Source organism: Tauraco erythrolophus, chromosome Z (genome assembly GCF_009769465.1).
Source record: "Tauraco erythrolophus isolate bTauEry1 chromosome Z, bTauEry1.pri, whole genome shotgun sequence".
NCBI lineage: Eukaryota > Metazoa > Chordata > Aves > Musophagiformes > Musophagidae > Tauraco > Tauraco erythrolophus.
The window spans coordinates 47,493,493-47,500,397 of NC_141496.1; the positions used below are offsets into that span (position 1 = coordinate 47,493,493).

Here is a 6,905-nt window from a genome sequence, read left to right on the forward strand (position 1 = left end):
TGGGCAACCTGTTCCAGTGCCTCACCACCCTCAGAGTAAAAAATTTCTTCCTTAGATCTAATCTAAATCTGCCCTCTTTCAGTTTAAATCCATTGCCCCTTGTCCTATCACTACATGCCCTTGTAAAAAAGTCCCTCTCCAGCTTTCCTGTAGGGCCCCTTTAGGTACTGGAAAGCTGCTATAAGATCACCCCGGAGCCTTCTCTTCTCCAGGCTGAACAGCCCCAACTCTCTCAGCCTGTCTTCACAGCAGAGGTGCTCCAGCCCTCGGATCATCTTCGTAGCCCTCCTCTGGACTCGCTCCAGCAGCTCCATGCCCTTCTTGTGCTGGGGACTCCAGAGCTGAATGCAGTATTCCACGTGGCGATCAGACAGCCGCCCGCGCAGGAGAGGCCCGCGCCTCCCCCCTCCCCCCCTACAGGCGCTTCTCTCTCCCCGCCGCCGCGCCGCGCCCGACCGGCCCGACGAAACCCTGGCGGCGCCGGCGGGACGCGCTCCGCCGAGCGGGCGCTCCGGAAGCGGGGAGCTTCGAAGCGCTCCCGAGCCTCGGCTTAGGGGACGAAAGCCCTTCTCGGGCCTGCGAGGCACCCTGGCGACTGATCGCCAGGCGACGGTCAGACAGGCGCAGCCCTGCAGGGCCGCAGTGCGTTCCAAGTGTCGATGACCAAAGTGTCCTGCAATTCACATTAACTCTCGCAGCTCCCTGCGCTCTTCATCCACGCACCAGCCCAAAGATCCAGCGCCAAGAGTTGCCTGCCCTTTCGGCACCGCCCCGCGCGGGCGGATTTGGGGGGGGGGGACGGAGCGACACGGCGCGACGGAGAAGCTTCGCCTCGGCCGGCCGGACGAGCGCAACACACCGACGGAGAAAAGGGTGCGGGAAAACAGGAAAAAAACCCGAACGGCGAAGGGCGGGAGCCCGCACTCCGGACCGACCTGGGAAACGCACCTTTCGCTCGTCCGGGGGCGGCACAATGCTGGGCAATGAAATGTAGTTAGAAGTCTCAAGTGTCAGGAAAAATGCACGTACCAAATTGGAGAGCACTGAGGATTACTAAGAACCTTCGGTTTAACCTACTTGATAATTTTGCTATGCTGTCATGTGGTTAACAGGGTCGTTAAAAGACAAACCAGCAAGTCACTTCCGAAATGCTTGAAAACTATGAAGGAGGAATAGGGAGAATGGTTTCAATGGAAGCTGGAGTTTTCTGGCAGTTGTATTGGCATTTATCACACAGTTTCTAAGCTAGTCACGAATTTTTATTTTGCAGGCCTTGAAAAATATTTCTTCACCTGGCCTAGAACTGGTTATGTGAAAAATACATAAAATGTCAAAACAGTGGTTTAGGAAAGAAGAAGGAATAGTTGAAGGAGAAGCCAGTATGCATACCATGCAACTTATCTACCAAGACAGTGATCCGTCTCTCATAGTGTTTTAAAATATGGTGATCTGAAGCAAAAACCTACCTAATGGTTCACGCATCCTTTTGGAAATACCAGAAAAGTTTTTTGGATGCTGTTTGTCAATACAGACTTTTTTACAGACTCCAGAATTGACATCTGTCATGGTTGTCAAGATTTGCAGAATAAGAAAGCATATCTGCCTCAAGATCCAAGATCTAGACCTCAATGCAGAAAAGTTATGCACCATTCTTGCCACAGCGGTGTAGTTAGGACATTCATGGCTGTACTTGAACAGTTTGATTGTGAATGCCCAATTCACCATCTAGTAAGATAAACAGTAGGATAAAAGCATTTTTATTAATCACTTTTTTCCAAACTCTGTTACTCTGCAGTCTTCTAAACTCTGCTGCTTTGGCAACTTAGCAGTGGATTCAGTTGAGGAAGCTGGAACTTTTGAGTGAACTGCATTTTCTCACTGCAGCTGGTTATATAAACCTAGTCATTCTTTCAGTCGTGGAAGGTACCGAAACAGAAGTCAAGTCTATGAGTTCCTTCAGATTCTTGAAATCAGGGATCAGCTTAGGTTTTGTGATTCCATAACTAGGCTAGCTTGGAAAAATACAGTATTGATCCTTCCTAGGCAGACAGACTAATAAATGAACGTTTGACTTGGGGAAGTTAAATCAAAATCTCTGTGCTCAGGAAGGTCTGCCTCGCAGAATATTGAATATAGCTTCTGTGTGGTGGCTTTGCGGTTTTGAGTAAAAATATTGTGAGTGATGGAGAGTCTCCCATGAGGCCCAGTAGGCATCATGTTACTTGCTTCAGCAATCCCAGCGTTTTGAGGCATATCAATATTTGGGCGCAATGCCCCTCTGAAAAGACATTGTTTAGGAAGAGGAGTTTCTCTTTAAATTTCTCTTCAGAATAGACAGAAAGGTCCAGCTGTTTTGTGGAATGGGACCTGTGTGTTTGTAACCAGAAACAGTGATGTGCAAGTGATGTACAGGAGAACGGTGGTGAGGTGTTTATGGAGTACTGCTGAAGATCCAAAGGCATCTGTTCCCTGCCACTATTTTTGCCCCACAGATTATGGTAAAACACAAATATGCTGGACATGATTCAAACAAGCAAAGGAAACAGTCTCTCCCTTGAAGAGCGAGATGTATGTGTGTATATATATGTATGTAGGGGTGGTGGTGACTGATTAAAAAAGCGATGTGCAGCAAGTGTTGAGAAAGACAACACACTCAAACAAATAAAAAGAATGAACTATCATTAGTCACATCCTATGTGAAATGCAGCTGACAACATAAACTTTCTGTGCCTCATTTTGCTATCTCCTTTTCAAATCTATTCCCCTCTGCCCCCAGAAAAAAAAAAAAAAGGAATATTCATTCACTAAAGGTGCAGTATGAAGGGGACAAGAAAGTATGATGAAAAGGTGCAACCAGTAGCACTATTACTGTGCAGAAAAAAATAAAAAGACTGGTATACAAGGTCAGAACAGAGTTAATTCCATCAGCAGAAGTTTCTTCCAACCAAGGCTCACAGTGGGATACACAAAATGTTTTATCTGTTCCCTCTCTCCTCTCATCTTACCGCCTGCAACATGAATGCAGCTCATCCTCTTCTGCTGTGGCTATGTTCAAGCTCAACCTTGCTGCTATAAACCAAAAGATTGAAGCTCGACATGGTTACCTTGAGTAGCTCTATATGCTGGAACAAGCAAACTAATTCTCACTGCAGGCATCAGAAGCCAGGAGGGATTACTGATACCGTTTTACAGCTGGAGGAAAAGAGACAGGAAGGTTGAAATACTTTATTCAAGGCCAAAAATTGGCCTTGAATAGTCTAATTTGGGTTAGATGATCTCTGAGGTCCCTTCCAGCCTATGCCATTCTATGATTTTATGAAAAATGAGTCAGAGAAGAGTTGAAAGGCCTTTGGAAGCTCCTATTTTCCCTACAGATAGTTAGAGAAATTTTTTTTTAGCACAAAGTCTTCAAAGTGCTGCCTTTTTTCCTTCCATCTGAGGTGAAGTTTTCTTTAAGACGGCTGATGGCTGGGCTGAGAAGGATTCGTGTGTCTGTGATAATGCAGACTCAGGTTGAATTCGTGCACTGCTTATTTCAAGGCAAGACCTTGGATACTCCACATTGCTGAACGCTGCCTTTGGCTTTTCTTTTTTTTTTTTTTTCTCTATTTTGTATGAAATTGAACCAGAGATATGTTGTCTGACCTTCTTATGCTCAGACCACTAAGTCGGAGACATGAGTTGATACCCCTGCTCTAGACTGGGTAGATGTGAGTTTTGAATACAAAGACATCACGTGCCAAGAGACTTCCCAGGTGAAGGGTTATTCTACAGTTGCCATGGTTTAATCCAGCCAGCAACTAAACGCCATGTAGCCTCTCACTCACCTTCCTCTGCTCCTGGGGAATGGGGAAGAGAGTTGAAGGGAAAAAAGGAAGGAGACTTGTGGGTTGAGATAAGAACAACTTAACAATGAAAATAAAATGAATAATGATAATAATATATGATAATATATAAAATGATAATAATACATACAAGCAAGTGATGCCTAGTGTAATTGCTCACCACGCGGTGACCAGCGCCTGTCCCATCCTGGCAAGCAATCCCAAAACATGTAAGTCCTGACACCGCAATCGCAGAAGAGCAAGAGGCCCGAAAATAGAGCAAGAGAGATACAGAGCTCAAAGAGAGAGAATAAACTTTCCAGCCAGCTCTCATCCATGTGCTGGGCAGGACATTGCATGACATGGAATGCTCCGTTGGCCAATTTGTCTCTTAAATCTAAGCCCAAACCATAAGTTAGGAGTTGTGGGCCCTTTGTCCTGGACACGCTCCCTCCTCCGCCTGTTGTGCTCCTGCATGCCGGAAAAAGCATAGCAAGCCGAAAAGTCATTGAGGTCTCAGCACCAACTATAAGCATCAGTGCACTATCAACATTTTCCTCGTAACAAATAACATATTAAATCCAAAACACAGCGCTGTTACAGGTACAAAAAAGAAAACTCACTCTGTCCCAGCCAAAATCATGACAGTTGTGCAGCCACTGCTTGTGAAAATATTTTGGAAGGATTTCCTTTCTTCTGAGCTGAATCGAGGTTTTCAGCCATTGGAGGAGTGGAGCTCTAGAAAAGCCATCCAACAGAGGAGCAGTTGGATGACAGAGTTCATCTGTTTCAGAGTTCTACCCTTAAACAGTAACAATACACTCCAATGCTGTATGTCCATGAACATGCGCTTTGAAACACTTTATTTTGGGAAAAAAAAAAAAAAAAAGAAAAAAAGTTAAGTTGTGGCTATTCCTAGTATTTCTGGCCACAACGCATAAATCAAGTTATATCTACAGGATTAATGTGTGCTTTGCAATACCTTTGGTATTGAATGGACTTTAGTAGCAATTTAAGATGCATTGAAATTTTGAAAGACATTATTTGAAGCTTTGTAGAGCTGTGTTCTTACACTGGCTTAGTAGAGCTCCGTGACTGCATGAACTTGATTCTCCCAAGTGTTTCATGTTGCAGGGCATTTTAACAGGATAGTTGTATTTCACAGTGTCTTCTAGCAACCTCTGTGAACAAGAAGAGTGTGTAGTCCTCTCCAGAAAGCCACACTTCTCCAACTTAAACAGAAAAAAAAAAAAAGGAAAAGAAAAATTATTGATATTGCACTAATATGGCACAGTATCAGAGTTAACCCCACACAGCCACCTGTATAAGATACAACCGAATATGGCAATTGTGCAAGAGATATTATCACAGCTAGGCATCACGCAAATCTTTGTAGTGCTACTTTTGGAATGGAGTAGAGGTTTTAGGTCAGAACTAATGTGTACCTAGATTTGCTTAAGTATCTTTTCTCTCTACTCTTGCTCATACGAGCAAGACACTCCTTGTTAGTCTGTTTTTTTTTCAGTCATCTTCCTAACAATATTTGACCACTGGGCCTACCAGCCACAGAACTACAGGATAGTTGAAGTTGGAAGGGACCACTGCACCTCATTTGGCCATAGCTCCCTCTCAAAGCAAGTCCAGCAAGATGGGGCTGAACTCTGCTTCCCTTTTGTGAAGATCTGTGCTCTCGTTTTCCTTTTCCAGTTCCCCCTTGTGTGCTTTGATTCTTTCTGAAAAACTTGATGTGAGGGCAAGGAGAGAGTTGCAATCCTGCCCTATCCACATCTCCCAGGCCAAGTAAACAGAACTTAAAGGCTGTAGCATTTACCTACCAGACTATAGATACAGCTATAAAGAGACAGAAAAGGCATTCTCGTATGCAAATGTAAAGTCTGAGAAAAGCTCAAGCTGATTTAGCTTCCTGCATTATCTTGATTTTCACATGAATGCTTCACTTTCTTCAAAAAAATCCCATTTCAGCAAGGGCGGAAGAATTCAACTGCCCTTTTGCAGCAGATTGAATTGTCTTAAAAGGTGGTGAGTCTTTTGCATGGACCCAGCTGGGACGATGCTTCGCGTTGCTGGCTATTTTGACACTGTCCTTTAGATAATAGTAACTAAGACAGTGCAGGATACAGGGAAAAAAAATGGTTACATATGACCTTGTAGTACTATATAAATAAATACTCTTCACAGGAGATATCAGCTTTTATTGTCTCGGAGCTAGCCGAGACAAACAATAAAATGATAAGCATTTTGCCCTGGTCTTGATATGGCAGATTTTCTTTGTAGGCTGCATCAGCTTTACTTGTCTTCTACATTCTTTTGTCTAGTACTGTCCTCTGTTAGCAGAGAAGTACTGTCTTTCAGCAGCAGTTGTCAAGGTTAAATCCCTAGTATAGGTAGCAAAGTTCCAGTTCTCAGCTATGCCTCACTTCTCAGTCTTGTAAGGTCCTTAGTACTGTTTCAGCTCACACTAGAGCTGCAACAGGAAAACAAATTTGATTATTTGCCAAAATATTAAAGCAATGATGAAAACCAACAAAACCAAAATCATTGGCCAGCTACAGACCGTTAATTTTTCTGGTATTTGTATTTACCAATACTATTTATATTTACTAACAAAATATCAATTGGTATTTGAATACTTGAAATTTGAATATTCTGTACTTCTTAAAAGTTAAAATTAGTTTTGCCAACATTCTTGGTATAAATACATCCAAAATCAATTTTTAGTATTTTCCTATGGATCTCAGCAAAACAGAAGACAAGCATACTGAATAGAAAGCTCTTAGAAACCACTTTATAAAGTTTTTTGACTAATTCAAATCTAAGGCTGACGGCTACAAAAAGTCTTAGCTGATAATTGTTGCCAAGCTCGTTTTCTTTTTTCTTTTTTTTTTTTTTTTGAGGATTCCTGTTATGTTGTTTTGGGTTTTATTTCCTTTTTTTTTTTTTTTCCCACCAGCATGAACCATCATTAAAAGCATTCACAGTCTTAGTTTTCCTGCAGAAAGGAAAGTGAGACCATAGTGAGTAGGTGCCTGCACTTGTTTGTAAGTAGATGGCCTGAGATCA

The 6,905-nt window shown here is 43.0% G+C and overlaps 1 pseudogene; it reads right to left on the reverse strand.

Annotated features, from left to right (window-relative positions):
* Nucleotides 1-607: 607 nt before the first annotated feature.
* Nucleotides 608-750, reverse strand: LOC147526388 (5.8S ribosomal RNA; annotated as a pseudogene).
* Between the last annotated feature and the right edge of the window lie 6,155 nt (nucleotides 751-6,905).